This window comes from Haliaeetus albicilla, chromosome 7, assembly GCF_947461875.1.
Source record: "Haliaeetus albicilla chromosome 7, bHalAlb1.1, whole genome shotgun sequence".
Lineage (NCBI taxonomy): Eukaryota > Metazoa > Chordata > Aves > Accipitriformes > Accipitridae > Haliaeetus > Haliaeetus albicilla.
The window spans coordinates 14,077,003-14,094,798 of record NC_091489.1 but is presented as its reverse complement, the minus strand read 5'-3'; the positions used below and the strand labels follow the sequence as shown (position 1 = coordinate 14,094,798).

Genomic DNA, 17,796 nt, shown 5'->3' with positions numbered 1-17,796 from the left:
TTCAGAAAGAGGTTATTTGAGTCTGACGGTCTGTTTTAGCTTTTCTGTTCATCATGAAAACACATTAAAATCAATGCAACTCAAAACCAAGGCCAAGCAGCACACTTGAAATGAAATGGAAATCGGGGAGCAGGGAGGGCAGAATTTGTGCAAGTAACTCACTTTATAAGGTCACTAGGCAAATATTTCACATGCATTTGGATATGCACAAATTTCAGGCTAAATAAATAAAATTATTTGCTATGTGGAACCTGGGAATGTACAGCCTCTCCACATTTGTGGACAAAAAAATATGCTAGTAATTAACTTCCAGCAAATAACACAGATAACTAGTGTATTGAATTTAGGTCACGCCAATTATTTTTCTCTAAAGTATGTTAAAACATGCAACCGTATTCAAATCTTGTTATTTTTAGAAAATACTGAAGAGGAATTTCTGGTCTTTCCCCTCTCAGCCTCTGCAAAATGTTTTCCTACTTACAGAAACTGTTCTCCTTTGGATCCAAAGGAAAGTAAGATATCGCTAATGTTTGTCAGATGTAAGCTTCAACTGAATGCTATGCAAGCCTGCTAGTGTCTATCTATGAAAGCTATGCAATCTCAAAGCATTGGGTCCAACACGAAGTTGCCATTCTCCCAAAATTTTAAATACATTTGAACACAACTGGATCATCAATACAACAAAATTATATTACAAGCCCCACTATCACTAGGGTAAAATAATAAATATTATTAACTAGTGGTCTAACATAGCATATTAGTATTCCCTCCCAGGTCACAGAAGCCAGAGTGGCAATTAACATAATGTACTTTTTTTTTTTTTTTTAAATTTTAAAATAATGCATGCTAAACTGGTTCCAGCATTAGCACTGGAAGGAGTGAAGTAGGTTATTTATAAGTCACCGAGTTTTTCTAAATAGCAGCATCCCTGCTGTTAACCACAAAACCCATCACTGAATGCCTGCTTTCTTCAGAGAGAGAAAAGAGTCCTTTGGGCTGGCACCAGCACTGAGGAGGAAAGGAGGGAGAAAGGGACCTTGCCTAAAGCCCTCTTCTTATTTAATATTGTCTGTGGAGTCTCCTGCCAGCCCTATTGTGAAGATTTCTGGCATGTCAGTTTGTTTCAGATAATCAAATGAGTGAAATCAGTTATTACAATCAAGTTACATTTCCATGGCATCTAAATCTGCTTTTCCTATGCTCTCAAGTTCTCCAGGTCCCCCAGGACTTTCAGATAGTGCGAGTACATAAATAAAATTAACCCCCCTAAAAAAAAAATAATTAAAAAACTATGAAAGATCAATTTCTTCTCAGAATAACATATAGTAACATAAGAAGTCTCAGGAGAACACCGAAGTCCCAGATCTCCCCAGCCCCATGGAGAGATCATTGTTTCTCCATGTATGTAGCACTTCTACCTCCAAAAGGACAGAACCAAGCAGCCAAACAACACTTCACCTACAGAACTTTAGCAAAACTTCAGTTACAGAAAAAGACTTAGCCTCCCCTAACTACTTAGGTGCCCCAAAATTTTAATTTAATTTGCATAAAACCCTACTAGCATGCACACTGACAAAACCCACCATCTTGGCTAAACAATGTTTCAGGCCAATACAGTACAGCAACCTATTGTGAATCCACATACTAAGCAGTCTCATGGTTAACTTGAGGCATGTTCACTGAACACCAACACTAATCACCTCAGCCAGAAGCACAAACACGATCTCTTTTTTGTTTTTTTAAAGTAAAAGTTAAAATAATAATAAAAAAATTTACCTGGTAGAGCACTCGTCAAATGAATCACGGTTAAGATAAGACAAAGTGGCGTCACTTTTTCTCTCCTCTGTTGAATCTCTGGCCTTCTGCAGAAAGGATGGTAGAAATTACGGAATTAGAGGAAGGATAAAAGGGAGCACAACTGCGCAGCTCTGCGGGAGGCCGCGCTCACCCCGGTTTAGACCCTCTAAGCCACACTTGCTGTACTGCCTGCCCATTCTGCCTTAGAGAGTAGCTGAATAAAACGTAGCACGGGCTGAATCCAGTTCAGACAGGCTAAAGGGTCAGATTTTGAATAGGAATTAGATGCTAATGTGATTCCCAAAATCCCATTAAGAGTCTTACCACCTCTGCAAGTGCCTACCTACATATATCTTTAAAAATCTAGACCAGACACTTTGTCTATGGTTGCATTCTACATCTGTGGCAGAGCAGGAAAGTGCTGCTGGGCTCCCAAGCGCTAAACCCGGAAAGCTTCAGGCCATGCTCCTTCTGGATATTGTTAGCGCTGATTTTAAACTTAATTATCTTTAATGCCTGGAAACTTCTGTCCAAATGAACCCTCACTTTCCTAGTGAGCAACAGAAGGACACGGCTCTAGCTGTTAAAGCAAATCAGAGCCATGGGTCACTTTCCGAGATCTGTCTGGTACCTGCAGCTGACCTAGATATTTTCAAAAGGTCAACAAAGAATGATAAATAATCCAAATTAAAATACTGTTTCTTCTACCACTTCACAAAAAAGCAGCTATTGTAATTGTGATGCAGCTTTTTCTAGCAAAATTTATTAACCTATCTTGAAGCCTAAAAAATGCAGGATTCTTGATTTAATGAGGGAAAGAACTCATTTCCTTTGCTAAATTTGTAACCCTTCCCAGCTTCAGAACATCAACTGGAACATCAACCAGGAATTGAACAAAGATACCTTTTTTATTATTTTCATTTCTCTAAGCCATTGCTTTACATTTGCCTGTTCTAGAAGACCCCAAGATTAATTTACCTCTCCTCCTGAGCTATTTCTGTGCTACAGACTCAGCCAAAGGTGACAGTGAAGAATCCACAGAAACCAAACATCAAATGTTCTTGCTCTAAACTTTCAAGAACCTATTGAATGTAAGGCCGGATTTTTTTTTTTTTTTTTTTTTTTTTTTTAATATCACCATAAGGCCTGTTTATATACTTGGAGTGGAAACAGTGCACATTCAGCTGCAATTGATTTCCTGTATGGCAAAATACCTCAGGCATTTAGCTGGCTGGGAACACTGCAGAGGCCTCTTACCATCACCAGTTTTTTGAGACCAGGAAGCTCTGCCCCATGCTTGTTCTTATGCCAGAATAAACAGAGTCCCTACTGAGTGTCCAGGTTAATTTGGTCTAGGGGAACCAAATCATAAACAGGCAAGATTTTATATTTCAAAAATCCATTTAAAAAACATTGGTCTACTTTCAACTTCAACCGTAATACAATCAATTCAATCTTACTAATGTGGCATAATGTTCATCTACAGATGTTTTTTAAATACAAAAACTACTCCACCCAAGAGAAGTTTGGGGGTTTTTTAATGAAATATCAATACATTTTCCCTCATCCAGTTGCTATATTTACAGCAATAAATCAACACTACAAGGCAATTTCACAGATTAAGAGAGTGCATTTTTTCTCTTTTGGTATCACTGAGTGATGATCATAACAACAACTTTATCGCATTTAGTTTTTTTCTGTTCATAACTGAATACATAGAATAGCCTCCACTAACATTTCTATGAATCTGAAGAAGGAAATACATGAGTAGTCTTACCAGGTTCCTGTGATTAGACTGTAACTGTTGTAACATTGAAATGCTCAGCCACCTGACTGTACCTCAGATGGTAAATTAAGTGAAACAAAAATACAAAGTGAGCTGTAATTACCATCCTACTTTCCATTTAGTGCATGCAAGTTTCCTTAGTCTCAAATCCTCCAGAGGCAAAGGACTCAATTTCAACTGCTAGAGAAAATTGTTTCTTTAAAAGCTCTAGAAAGAGACAGACTGGCAACACAACCACAACCATTTAAATATACACACATATATGTGTATATATTTGTGTGTGTATATGTATATATACATATGTGTGTATGCATATACATAAAAATAAATTAAAATCAGGAAACCAGACAATCCTGAAGAAGCCTAAACTTTTTATACAGGCACTCTTGTTTGATAGAAGTTTCATCAATAACAGCTTCTTAGTTCCAGAGTAAAATTATTGGCCTAAAGCTGAGCAATATTCTCTAACTCCCAGAGCACCCAACAGCCTTTCAAAGCCTTTGGATCGATGACTTCAGACAGGGTCCTAGAGTCACATCCAAATCAACTAAAGCATAAGTTATTGGATGCTACAGAGCATTCTTCTATCAACCCTTAACTTTTTCAAGAAAGTTTTCTACAGATCTTGGTATTATCATACTATATAACAGAACAATCTGTAAGGAAAATGAATTTTTCATCCTGTGAATTTTTTTACCAATTTGGCTGAATAGACAGTTTATTTCTCAAACATCAATGTAAGAATATTGCACACTTTTGCACTAGAAACACTATCACAAAGAAAACACGTGCATGCCCACTTAAAGAAATTGATTAACCAATATACTGTCATTTGTCCTACAATTTCTATTTCATCTTTTAAAAGTTTGTATGTTCTAAAATAGCCTTAGTTATTCTAGAAATATAATTATTAATAAAAAAGCTTTGCATTCTTCATCACTTTTAGAAAACAGATAGGATTAAAGCATCAAGCAAGTAGCAGTTTAAGAAGCAAAAACCCCGAAGAAACCTACATTCAGATATTTAAGTTGACTTAAATCATAATGACTGGCTGTCCTATGAAAAACATTCTGGCATCTGGAGATTTCACTGTAATGTTAAATGAAAAGCCCAGAAACTTGAAAACTATCTTTCAAACCTCAGTAAAATCAAGGCTGTCTTTCTGGGTATGCTCTGCATGGGAGGCAACCAAAATAATTTGCAGCAAGAGGATGGGTGCTTTATGTTGTTCTCTTAGGAGTCTTTGAGATCATCTTCACCTCAGTTTTCCTAAGTGTAAATGACACACAACCCTTCCGCGCTACGCACTAACGGTCCCGGACTGAGATGCTCAGTGAAAGGCTAACATTATCACTTTACTCCAATAAACTGGTCCCCTCAAACCATGGGTTTGAGTTTTGCAATCTTAATCCTTAAGAATTTCCCTACCCTGTTTCTGCTAGGGGAAAAGACCAAAATAAGCCAAAGTCATCCAACTATGTGTAATTGTGTTCCACAAACTTATAAGTGGAAATCTGCTTAAATTACAAGTAGGCTATCAAGACATACATTCCATTCATTGTCAACCCTGCTCTTATCTGGTCCCCAACCATACTAAATCACATCTCGCATTCAGACAACTTCATCCTTACAACTTGGATCATATTGTGTATTCAACATAATAAAATGGTGTCAACATACTGTGGTATTTTAAAACAAATACTCTTGCCAAACAATTCCATATACTGGTCGTCTAAGAAAAGCTGAGAATTAAATTCTTAGTAGAAGTTCACATGTGTTAGATGGCAAACCACTGTGCAGGTTTCATCCAGTGACGAAGACTAAAGAAAGAATTTTTTTGACATGATTTCTACTGATTTATGTGCCAGTACTTAAAGCTCAACTTTTCTGTCCAAGGAAAGCAGCTTGCCTATTACAGCATCAAGGGAAGGCCACATACTGTAGCACCTACTCATTGCATGACGTAATTGTGATGAACGGACACAATATGTGCTGCATCCCAAGGAAATGGAATTATTCCACATGAAATCAGCTGAGCGCTTTCCCAGACATATGAAGCTCATTTCATGGGCTAAGTACATGCAGCGCTCCCAGACTTTCCTTCACTCTACCCATTCACAACAGTGAACAACACAAAGGCTGAGTTGCATGAGCAGGTCAACAGCTAAGAGTGAATCTTTGCCACAACTCCTCCAGCCCATCCCTGGTACGACCTCAGACTGTCCCCAGGAAAGAAGTCAGTGTTGGGCAAGTATGGGCATAGACAAGTAACTCTGACCCAGGTACCAGAACTAATCACTTCCTGATATGACTCAATGTTTATAACTAACAAATAAGAGAAACCTACCCAGTACATTTTTCTGAAATTGTCAGAAGACAGGCATCACCGATCCTCTATTGAAAACAAAAAGGACTTTTCATGAAGCACGGGCATTGATTTAAAGAAGAACAAAATGAAAAAAAGAACCATATAGTGGGCAGACTCCTCATCGCTACAAGACAACAGCAATGAAGAGGCATTCAGATGGCCCTGGCACCCAGGAAGCTGGAATAGCTGCATGATGCACACAGCCAGGGTGGGCAGATGAATCTGTCAGGTATGTATGGAAGCACTGTCCCCTGGAGATGAAAGAGACTAGAAAGCAACAGATCTTCCGTGACCAAGGCTGAAGACCAGCTTTTCTTCTGAAGACAGCAAACCAGACAGCTGGGGCTTTGTTTTTGCAGAATTCTTCCTTGAAAAGCAGACACAGCTCCTATTCTATCCAAACAGTACAGAGTGGCATGTGGAAGAGATCCCTTCTTCATACCCCACCTGTACATATCATAGGTCCCATCACGTCAAAGCTTCACCAACAAAGGGCAGAAGAAAAATGCCTATTCTGCTTTGCTTTGACCCTGTGGGAATCTAAGTCAGTGCCTATGCTGCGCTTTGGATGAACAAACTGCTTGGGGGGGCCTGAGGGATGCAGGAGCCAAATCCGTTGGGTGCATTTGACAACAGGGGTGGTTTATTGGCAGGACCCTCTGCTGCAGAGTTGCAGGAAGAACCTCCTCAATGTGGTTTCTTTTGGATCTACACTGTGCATGGGAGCAGCAGGGTGGCTTAGCTGCGAGACTGAAGAACTCGAGGGACATTGTCGGCATGTACAGCCACGACCGAGGAAGCACATCTGCGTTGGTAACAGGTCATGCTACCGGAAAGGAGTGACACTGCAGATAAAGTGGCAAAGTGCAAGCTGCACTAACGGAGATCACCAGGCTGAGTCACCACGCAGATAGCTCTAAATTCTGCTCAGCATGGCTCACGCCTTGGTAAACCACTCTGTCCTTCACGCAAAAAGAAAGGTGGGGTTTTCTTGATGCTCTATTCTGCATTTCCCTGCTGGCAGACTTTATGAAAGAGGAAGGTGACTCCTGAAGGTAAGGTCTGCAGAAAGCCTGGTCCTTTTCAACTGAAAAACTTGTCTGTATGCTGAGAGAGTCAGTGCTAGGCATCTTTGATACCAGCTTAGGAACACTGTCATCTAAAGCAATGGAGGAACAGAAGCATGCCATGATACTGCCCTATAAATCAGAAAGAAACCTTGGAGATTAAATGGTTATTGATACCCTCAGGAAATACTTACTATCTTTCACTTAATAACAGATCACAAAATCGTATAGTATATTACCAAAAAGCCTAGACTGTGCCTGATACTCGGTGCTGCAGGTGGATGTTCAGGAGGTAAGTTAATGGCTTTACCCTGGAAACCTGGGAAAAGCTCAGAAGATCAAATGAGTTCAAGCTCAGGAGAAGGAGACGCTGGAGATGACACCCTCCTACCACAAGACAGAAGAGACTTCACAGCATAACCAACCTGATAAGGCAAGGATTGTAAAAGGCTACATTCAGTGAGGAGTGTGGCAAGTGGGCCTGCAGGGCAGAGACAGCAACCTCCTCAAGGCAGCAGGAGCACAAAATGACCAAGATAGATCAAATCAGACATTTATGACTTCAGACTCATCTAACACGACAGAGACTGACAATTATCAGAGAAGACTGACAGAAAGGAGAGATTACAAACTTCGTATGCTGGTAGTGTATGAGGGAAGGCAAGCTGCCTCTCCAAATTCAATAAGGATTCACTGCTAAATACATCTTTGTCTACCATTCAAATAGGCTAAGACTGCCGATTCTTCAGAGAAATTAGTGTTTCTGCAACGGGCTGCAGTCTATGATGACATCACTCAGACACTAAGGTATGACAGCTCTCCAAGCAACCACACAAGGTATGTTATCAGGATAATAAGAAGGAATTGGAAAGTAAACAATGACAAAGCTTCACAAACACTTGAGTGTGAAGCATGCTAATCTCGGCAGCACCAAACCTGCTTGCAAGCTAAAATGATGTTTCTGCTGATATTAATTTGGTTGCAGTTTAAACAGCAAGTGGAAAGCTTTGTGCATACTGAAGTGATAAAGAAGATTACAGACTTGCATAATAAGTGGTTCTTAATTTCACCCATCTATTTTCAAAATTCTTTACAAAGAAGGAACTATAATTTTTCCTTCATATCAGGTATCAAGAACACAAAGCATGACGTTACTTTAGATTGAAATACCACAGATCAGCGGCTGCCACAGAAAGCAAGTGGTTCTGCCACTGTATATCTAAAATGCATTGGGACTTCAACTATGAACCTGGACTCACTGGGACAAGCAACACAAATACAAAAAAAAAAAAGGAAAAAAAGAAGAACGGCAAGAACAGCAAGTTGATACTGGTATGCAGAAATCACAACGAAGCTGCAACAGACACTGTATCTAATCTTAGGGGACATGCAGAGGGGTAAACATTGGTAAATACTTAAACAAAGAAGAGTTTACAGGAGGTTAGCGAGGAAAACTTGCCTGTGTTTACAGATAACTCCACCTAATACAAGCGGAAGCATGGGTGAAAGTACAAGCACTAGGGCCCACGCACTAAATCTAGGAGATAGAGACTACTCATGTGGCTGATTAAAGGCAGAAGCTGACCTTGAAGCCCACACCCAGATGACAATGCCGAAAGATGTCAGCCGTGACCATGAAAGGAAGCTGGCTCTTAAACCGTCCCTGACAGTGCTCCTTAGGGCAATCCAAATAGCCTCTTTCCTGAGCTAGGTATCAAGGTTTTTATCTACAACAGCTCTGAGTAAGCAACTGAGCAGGTGATTCGATCACCGTTCCAGTGATACCCTTTTTACCTCTGCTCAGTACTTCCAGCGAGAGGACGCATGCATCCTATCAGCAGAAATCATTAGCTGCACGATATTAATGCCTGGGGCATGATCCTGAAATGTCTGAATGGATATGAACGTTCAAATATTTCAGTATTAACATTCATTAAGTTAGGTTTTAAAACATCTGGGCAGGGCTCACATGCAAGTTTCTACAGAACGCATGCTTACGGGAAGAGGCTTGGCACCGCTTGCTGTCTGAAACTCAATGACAGAGCAGGCAAGCAAGACTTACAGGATTCAAAGATAATTAGCACTGCTTCAGTCACAAGTTTGCATGGGAAACAGCTGCCGGCCCAAGCTATACCTATTCACTACCCTTATAAAACACACATGCAACTCCTACTATCATAACCATCCATGGTCCCACAGAGGACTAGGAAGAGGGACTAGGGGAGCTCATGCCAAGGAAGGAAGAAAGAAAACAAGTCAAATTCATCAAGTCTCTTTTCTAGATACATTCTTAAACCGACACCTTGCGTTGTATTTTCACAGCAATGCTCTGCATCATGATTAGTGAGAACGTGGGCAGTGACCACCCCCATATTCAGGTCCTTCAGAAGGTGGCCCAGTCAGCAGCTGACAGGGGTTTTAAGCAGCTTGTAAACTTTGCTTGGACAGCTGCTTCTTTCAGGCCTCCTCAATAAGTATCAGTAGCTTTTCCCTCCATTTCCTTCCCCAGTCCACCCTGACTAGGCCCCTTTCTTTTCCTGCACTTGTAATCAAGTTTGCCCTTAAACCTATTTTGGCCCAAGTTCACATAAACTCAAATTTTGGTGAATCAGACTAGACAGACCTATGATACAACAACCACAACTAAAAAAATTATTTATAACCTTAAAGTGACCTGAGAAACTTTTAACACTATGAGATAGTTTGTCACACACACTCCTTTGGAAATTGAATTAACACAAACAGGCTTTGCTGATACTTTAAGTTATTATCTAAACAGTTCACATTCATTTCTTGTAAACTTAACCACATATATAAAAGGCTCCCGTACTTCCAAGCATAACTGTCGTCACTGCACTGGTGATGTGCCGAAGACTGCCTTTACCTCTTCACTCACTCTGCTCCTGCTCCCCCCTCGGTTTCGTGGTTCTACCCGCTCACCCTGATGTGTGATGTTTCTCTAAAGCCCCAAGTCCTGGAGCTATGACATCTCATGGGAATCTCAGCTCTTCTTTCAAAAGGAAGTTTCTATGCATTACAGTTACAACAAAAGAACTGGAAAATATGACTTCAGTAGGGTTAAAAACCAAAAGGAACTGAAAAATATCACAAGATTAATGGTTAATAAACCAAACACACAAGTTTGGGAAGTCTGAGCCATGACCGGAGTGGGGAGGACACTGTTTGAGACTGATGATGCAGCACAACTCTTTAGGTGGTTTTGGTTAGTCTCCCAGAATGAGAGGCTTAATAAAAAATTAAATGAGCAGCTATTAGAAATGCTTTGAAAAGTGTCTTTAAAAGAAAAAACTACAGGTTCCACATCCTCTGTAGTCTCAGTTTACAAGAATAACGCTTTCTTCCACTTTTTTTGTTCATTACCAGTCCTACAAAACTCCGTGTAACCACAGTAATGCAGGTTCTTAAAACTAACCATTCAGCAACACCTCTGCAAGTCCTTCTGCCACTCCAGACTTTGCTGAGGGCTGCAATAATTATCCCCCACCCCCCAAAAGCAATATGCTGTTTAAAGTAGTGGTACGACATCTTCATTGTCCCCACGAGTAAAAACTCCAGCTCATTGTAAGAGGACCACCATATATAATCACAACTACTCCAGATGTCTTCAGTAGACATTATATTACTAACTTGCATTTTTTCATATGCCATTATTCTATTTTCTATTGTACATTCTAGCTAAATATCTGTGCACTACACTTGGCCTCTGAGAAATTTATGGCAAAGTAACTTAAAGCCATAACTAATTTAACGTGTCAATAAAACGTGTTTCTTTAACACAGCAATCATCCTTCTCAACACATGACTGAATATAAAAGGGAATGCACATCAGATTAATTCCTTTGTACTAACTTACAACTGTCACTGCTTTATAGATGTCTGATCTGAGAAATGCTTCTAATCAAAGTCCTGCAAATGGCTCCCTTCATCATCAGATTGGATGTTTCGATTATTTCCTGACCCAGCGCATCTGACCCTATGGACTTGGGGTACATGATGGGGCCATGCCGAGCATCATCTCCAGCTGTCACCCAGCAACATGGTACCTCTCCTCTTCATGACCCCATGCTCCAAAGGCCAAGAACTGCAGCTCTGGCTTGGCTGGGGAGAGACTTAGTGGTGCCCAGCAATTGCTGGAGTGGCAACTGAGCATGAGGGAAACAAACAAATAAGTAAATGAACACCAACACTTGAATAAGTCTTTGGCATACTTTAATAAGTGTGCTACATATCTGTTAAAAGATCGTTATGTGGGACTTCTTAAAAAAAAAAAAAAAATTAAGAGATAAAAATCAAAAAAAACTGTCTATTCTGAGTTCACATATTTTGCAGTATCCTTCCCTAGGAATTGTTTTGGTTTGGGGCTTGTCTTTTTTAAATACAAAGGACACACTTAAATTTTAGAGATGATACCTCTGTAAAAAAACTTTTTTTTTTTTTTAATAGTGGTATCTAAGGCTAAGCTGTGGAAGTATTTTTCAAAGTTACAAACAGCAGATTTTGCAGCTGTGGTCATTAGCCCTGTCTTTGGGTTGATCACAAAAGTACCCACCAGAGCCCACAAGTTGTATGGGCGATGATATCACAGAGCTTCAGCTATCCCTGTTACCAATAATCTTTTCAGTAAGGCAAAATGACAGAAGCCTCTATGACTATTAGAGTTTTGTTAGTGTTCTATGGTTACAGAAAACAGATCAGCTTAGCACTGGAGAGTTTGCATTCAAAGATAATACAGTACTACTTCAAGTACATGCCTTCATCAGTTGCTATAACCCTATCTAGTTAGCAGGGCTTAAAAAGCCTTTCCAGAATCGGAGCCAAGAAATCACAAGCATAGGAAAGGCAGAGGACAACAGGTATACGGCAATCCAAACAAATGCACATAAAGAAGCTTTCAAAGATGCACACCGCTCCAAATGACTTAGCAAAAACATACCAGTGCCACATGAAAAATTGCATCAGTGAAAGGTTCAGCCACACCAACTTACACAGATAACAGTAGCAAAAAGTACCACAAACTCATAGCTTGCCTAAATTGCTTATTAAACAAGTAAGCAGATATTTTCACTTCCCTTCTAGCTTTAACCTTTTAGGTCACAACAAAGGTTTAAAATAAAATAATTTTTAAAAATACCAACAAAAACACACAACCCCATTTAAAAAAAAAAAAAAAAAAGCCACCCCACAAAAACCCCACACCACACAGGAAGGCTCCAAGAGCTCAGTCAGTTCACATCAAACCTTTTCTGCTGGGCACAGTTTATACCAAGGCCTCGCAATCAACCACTTTGGCCCAAACTATGCCTTTGGACAGTTAACTTGTATTCTCATATCCTGCCTGAGGAAGAAGTGGAACACATTGGCTGATGTCCTGAAACGATGAGAGCTGCCAACAAACTAAGTTCAGCACTTGAAGATTTCCAAAGCTGCGCATTCTTAACATGTACCCTCACTTAAAAATCAAGTCAACACTGCCTTTGCAAGATGTTATCAAGTAAGACTACAAATGACAAACCAATTTGACTACACACTTGGGTTTTTCTTTTTCTTTTTTTGAAAATCATAAGGAAAACAACGAGAAAAAAGACACATTAACACCTAGCATTGGAATCATAACATGTCTTTGCAGGGATGCCCTCAGTCATATGGCCACAGGTCGATGTTGTTTACCTAGGGCTCTCTAGGTCTGTGAGAAAAAGCCAGCGTTCCCATAAATGAACACATTTAAAACTGAAGCTTTTATCGGAGTGCTCCGCATCGTTTCTAGTTTGCCAACTGAGAACACAGAGGAGAAGTAGAGAGGCAAAGTTTAATAGCTAAGCATCTGCACTGACCCAAGAACAATACCAATATTCATTAAGAGGCTGATCTCAAACTGCCGTCTCATATTTGCAAGACAAGTACCCTATTAATACATTTTCTAACCTTAGCGTAACTCTTATGTTTTCATCTCAAAGCACCCACACACACATTGGTAAAGAGTTCCCAAAATTATGACAACTACGTGCCACACACACCCCAAAAAAAAAAAAAAAATTTAAAAATAAATCTCAAGGAAGCTATATATTGTGCCTTGCCAACCACAGTGAATTGCACAGCCAGGAGTTGCTACAGCCAGATTTAGCTTTGTACAAGCTAACAGGATTCCTTTATAAATTTAGCTAGAGGCACGGGCAGCAAACGCTTGTGGAAATTTGAACCGCGGCTCTCCAGCAGCAAAGATTGTTCCTTCCAAGAATGAAACAGTAGCAAAAGACGACTATTAGTAGGATCTTATTACACAGCTTTCAAAACACCTATAACTCATCAGGTTCTCTAGGCAGCATTATTAAATTGCTGAAGTACCAGCAAACATTAAAAGAAAAAAGTAAGGCCACAGCTGTTTCTAAACCTGCCAATTAATAATTAAAGGGGGAAGAAAGCCAACTACAGAGAGGCCGTAGTGGAAGCCAGCTGAATGTACAGCTAAGTTTGTTTCAGGTCCTTTTCCCTCATACCTGGAGCACTGCGGCTCGTGAAGAAAGAAGGCACCCAGCGCCGCAGGTCTGTCAGCGCTGCCCGGAGGACGAGCTCTGGGGGGCCGCTCCTTCAACGAGAGGGACGAGGACCGCGACACGCAACCCGCAACGCGGGGCAGAGGCAAGGGCAGGAGATGGGCTAACGCGGCCAGGGTCCCCCAGGGTCTGCCCCGACTGCCTCTCCCTCTTCTTCCCTGCCCACGCTACGCGTTCCTGCTCCTTCACGAGAAAATCGATCATAACCCTCTTTAGGCCACACTTCTCACAACCCAATTAACGTTACTTTGAAACACCAAAAATTGAGGGGGGGTTGGAACGGAGTTTTCCAGAGACACAGCATCCGCACCAAGCCCGAAACGCCCTGCAGACGTGGAAAGAGACATCTCCTCCCTCCCCCGATAGACTCGACGAAAATCTTCCGACCTCGGCTAAGCCCGGCGTGCAGCCAGCCCGGCGCAGCCCCCGGCCGCGCACAGCCTGCCCCTTTGCTCCGGCGGAGCGGCCCGAACACAAAGCGCTTCGGCGGCGGGCAAAGCGAACAGCTGCCGAAGCCCCGCTGAAAAGCCCGGCGCACGGCGCCCGCTACCGCCGGCTGCCAGAGGCGGGGGAGACGGGGGACACACGGCGGGGGGGCTCGCACACAGGCTGCGGACGCCAAACGCCCGCTCCCCGGCAGACCCCCAGGGAGCCGGGAGATGGGGCCGCCCCGCCGCGGTGCTTTCAGGGGGCTGCAGGGCAGCGGGTGCCCCACCGACCGCCCCCCCCCGCTCCCGGCGCCCCGGGAGCGGCCGCCGCCCCCTCCCCGGCGCGCCCCGCACGAACAAAGCCCCCCGCGCTCACCGGCAGCCTCTCGCCGTCCTCCGCCCCCGCACGCCGGTTAAAATCCAGGCGCAGGGCTGCGGGCCGGGAGGTAATTCCCCTCCCCGCGCCGCCCCCGTAACTCATTCAGCGGCGGCGCCGGGTGTCCCCCACTCGCAGCGCCCGTGGCCGCGCCCCGGCTCCCTCCGTGCGCTCGGGCTGCGGCTTAATCTCCAAACTTCCTCCTCCTCCCGTCCGGGCAGGGGAGTCTGTGAAACTCCCCTCCTCCATGCAGCTCCCGCAGCCGAGCCGCTGCCTCAGCCCCTCCCCAGGGAGGCCCGGCCCGGCCCCGGGCTGCAGCTGACTCCGCTCCGCTCCGCTCCCCTTCTCCTCCTCCTCCTCCTCCTCCCCCGGAGGCTGGGAAAGGGGGGAAGAGAGATTAACCACTCGGACTTGCCTCTGGAGCCGAGCCAAAGAGAGCAGTCGGATTACAGCCCCGGGAAGAAGGGAGGAAAAGGGGAAAAAAAAAAAAAAAAAATCAGCTACTGTTTTCACGCAGGGAGCGAGCACCCGGCTTTCCTGCCCTCCCTCTGCTGCCAGGGCACCGCTTCCCTGCCCCGGCTGGGAGCCCCATCCCCGCCTCGCCGGGCTCTCCACCGGCTCTTCTTCACCACCACAGGTTTTAAATTCAGTGATCCAACGCACAACGTTGGCATCGAAGGGCGAGAGCTGCTGTAAAGGAGTACGAATTGCCAAAAGGCGAAGGGGGCGGGTCCACCCTGAAACACAGCCTGTAAAAAGAAAATTCAAAGAGGTTTTAGAGACTACACCTGCCTCCTGGCAGTCTGCCTGGCCATCTTCTTTGACAAGGTGAGTTTAAAGTTACTTTTTTTTTTTCTTTTTTAATGTTAAGACGCACACGAAGAGAGAAACTGCTTAAATAAAGCCTGAATTCTTCATACATGTTCAGTGGTCCTTATTCTTCTGAGCCCTAACAAAATCCTTGGTTTCCTTTAAAACCTTGTTCCATACTTCACATTCAGTAAAGCTCTGTTGCTTTTGTTCTATAACATAGTTGCTCCCTCTACTCATGCTAATATAGAGCACATAGAATATGAAGAAATTTGGGAGGTTAGAGTACCTCATAGTTTTAAGATGTCAAAACATGTAATTACAGCAGTAATTCAGAAAACCAGGAAGTTTCAGTGTTTGCCCTCATCTTACCTGTTCTCACTGGAATCCTTTAAAAAAAAGAAAGAAAGAAAAAAAAGCTCTGGCAGGATCTGTTTCTGTATCATTAATTCAAAAGCCCAGAGCTCTTTCCCAGCACACACATTGCATAACCTTCAGACCAGTGCTGAATTTTAAAGGATTAACACATTTATGAATTAATTTTAGCCACATTTCAAACCAAAGGTTTGCATTTAGTAAATGGGACTATATTAGCTTCTCAACTAAAAAAAAAAAAAAAAACAAAAAAAACCCAAAAAACCTCAAGTGTTTTAATGACAGCCATTCTTACGCATAACATTTATTCACATTGCAGAATTATCATATTGCATAGTTACCACCAAGGGTTGAGTCCTGCTCCAGCCCTCCTTCCTTGCAAACCATCACTGCCCTATCAGGCAGAAAAGGCAGACCACGGAAGGCTGGACTCCACAGTTAATATTCTGGAATGGCGCTCTACAAAGTTGCTTGATGGTACAAACTGGGAAAGGGCAAATAATTTCAGATGTGACTAGTAGCTCCACTGAACCCAGCCCACTGAGCATGACCTCCTGCACTGCATGGCTACTCCATGTCTGAATTCAGCATCTGACTGAGCACACACCCTTGCCTCAGCACACTACACACTGGCCTTGTGCTTGGGACAAAAATTTGGCCTTCATTTGCATGCCAATTAAAAAAAAAGGCAGCAAAACCTCTCTAATGAAACTACTGGGCGAGAGAAGCATTTGTAACTCTTTCCCATCGGGGGAATCAGGGAATGTTTTTTCTTTAGGAATAGATCTTTCAAAGATGATAATAAAACAAACTACTGGTTGATGCATTTCACTCAGGCCAAATTAAAACAAATGAAAATGCACGCACATCCCCAAATAGGAAATATAAGAACCCCCCAAACCACAGAGTATTCCAAGTTCCTTTAAGAAACTGTACAGTCTCTGCAAATACGTTTTAAAGGCCTTACATGATCTGTTCCATATGGAGTTTGTTTTTCCTCAGCACTGTGACTAACAGGAAAAATCTTCAAGAGGAGAAGTCTCTTCCTCTTTCTTCATCCTTCTACCTCCCTTTCCCCAAAGGGCTGATCATGAGCCAGTCTGGTTTCTGTTTGCTTGTGCTAAAAATAGCATTCCAGTGGACTGACAAAATACCTTCAGTTTTATGTTGACTGACTGATAGAGTACAATCATTGTTGCAGAAAGAATGATAGAGTTTTAAAGGTCAAGCTTTACAACACTCTGATAGAAAACAGCGTATCTGAAGAACCACCCAGTTTTGAGGAATTAGATACATGGACAAACCGTGGGAACACTTATCTCTGAAGGTAATCCAGGTGACTATTGGCAAAAGGGCACGAGTGACAAGGAGACTGCAGGCAGGCAAAGCTTTCACCTGGGTATGGCCTGTGCACCAGAAGGCCTGTGGCACAGGCGAGAGCACCGTGTGCTGTGGGGGTTCCCAAACAGCTTGCTCAGTCACCCTCAGCAGCACTCCCAGGCACAGGCAAGAGACAAGCCTCCACTCCCCCCCCCTCCATCTCTTTCGGCACGCATCTTCTACTCGTTCTCACAGCATCTCTCATACCCTCACGCAGTAGGGCCTCTGCCTTCCCCTCAAACACCAGGTGGGACCCAGCTCCATCCGTCAGCTCTTTACCTCTGTCCCTCCTGCTGCCCCTGCAGTCAGGAACTTGCACCACTGCTGAGTTAGTATCTCCCACACCCCTGGTCAGGACTTGCCTTCACGTACCACTTGAAAGTGGTTTGCTTACTACAGCTGGGGACCTGTAACCTAACATTATTTTCCCCTTTGGGGTTTTCCTTTCTTCTAAGAAGCCTGCTTATATCAACTAGTCTACCAATAGGTTTGTACGTAGACATATGACCTCAAACATCATAGCATTTGTTTACATCACCAGGACTGAACTGCACCAGCCATTGTGTTAATGTTTTTCTCATTTTGTCTGTGACTCAGCAAAATTGTAAGCAATGCTTTTAAATGTACGGAAATCTGTGTCACTTCAGTTTTGCTGACTGATGATGAATTTCAGCATTCAACTGAAGAGAAGCACAAGTTTATCTGTTCCGAATTAAAATTGGGGGGGGGGGGGGAGAGGAATCTATCCCTACAATAGCATAAACCCGTTACTTATAAAGGCACCCCACACACACACTTAAAAGACACATCCCACATTTGATTCTTTGGTGGGGGGAA

At 42.8% G+C, this 17,796-nt stretch overlaps 1 protein-coding gene across 2 annotated transcripts in view; it reads right to left on the bottom strand.

Annotated features, from left to right (window-relative positions):
• The window catches only part of PLEKHG1 (pleckstrin homology and RhoGEF domain containing G1), a 137,038-nt gene extending 122,032 nt beyond the window's left edge, over nt 1–15,006 (bottom strand). Inside the window, exons 1-2 of one of the 2 annotated variants that reach the window (XM_069787004.1) lie at nt 14,395–15,005; nt 1,777–1,862 (exon numbers count right to left, since the gene is read on the bottom strand). The gene's annotated coding sequence lies outside the window, so the exon portion shown is untranslated. Of the gene's footprint in view, nt 1–1,776; nt 1,863–14,394 lie in introns of both variants that reach the window. The other variant, XM_069787005.1, reaches the window with a different exon arrangement.
• Between the last annotated feature and the right edge of the window lie 2,790 nt (nt 15,007–17,796).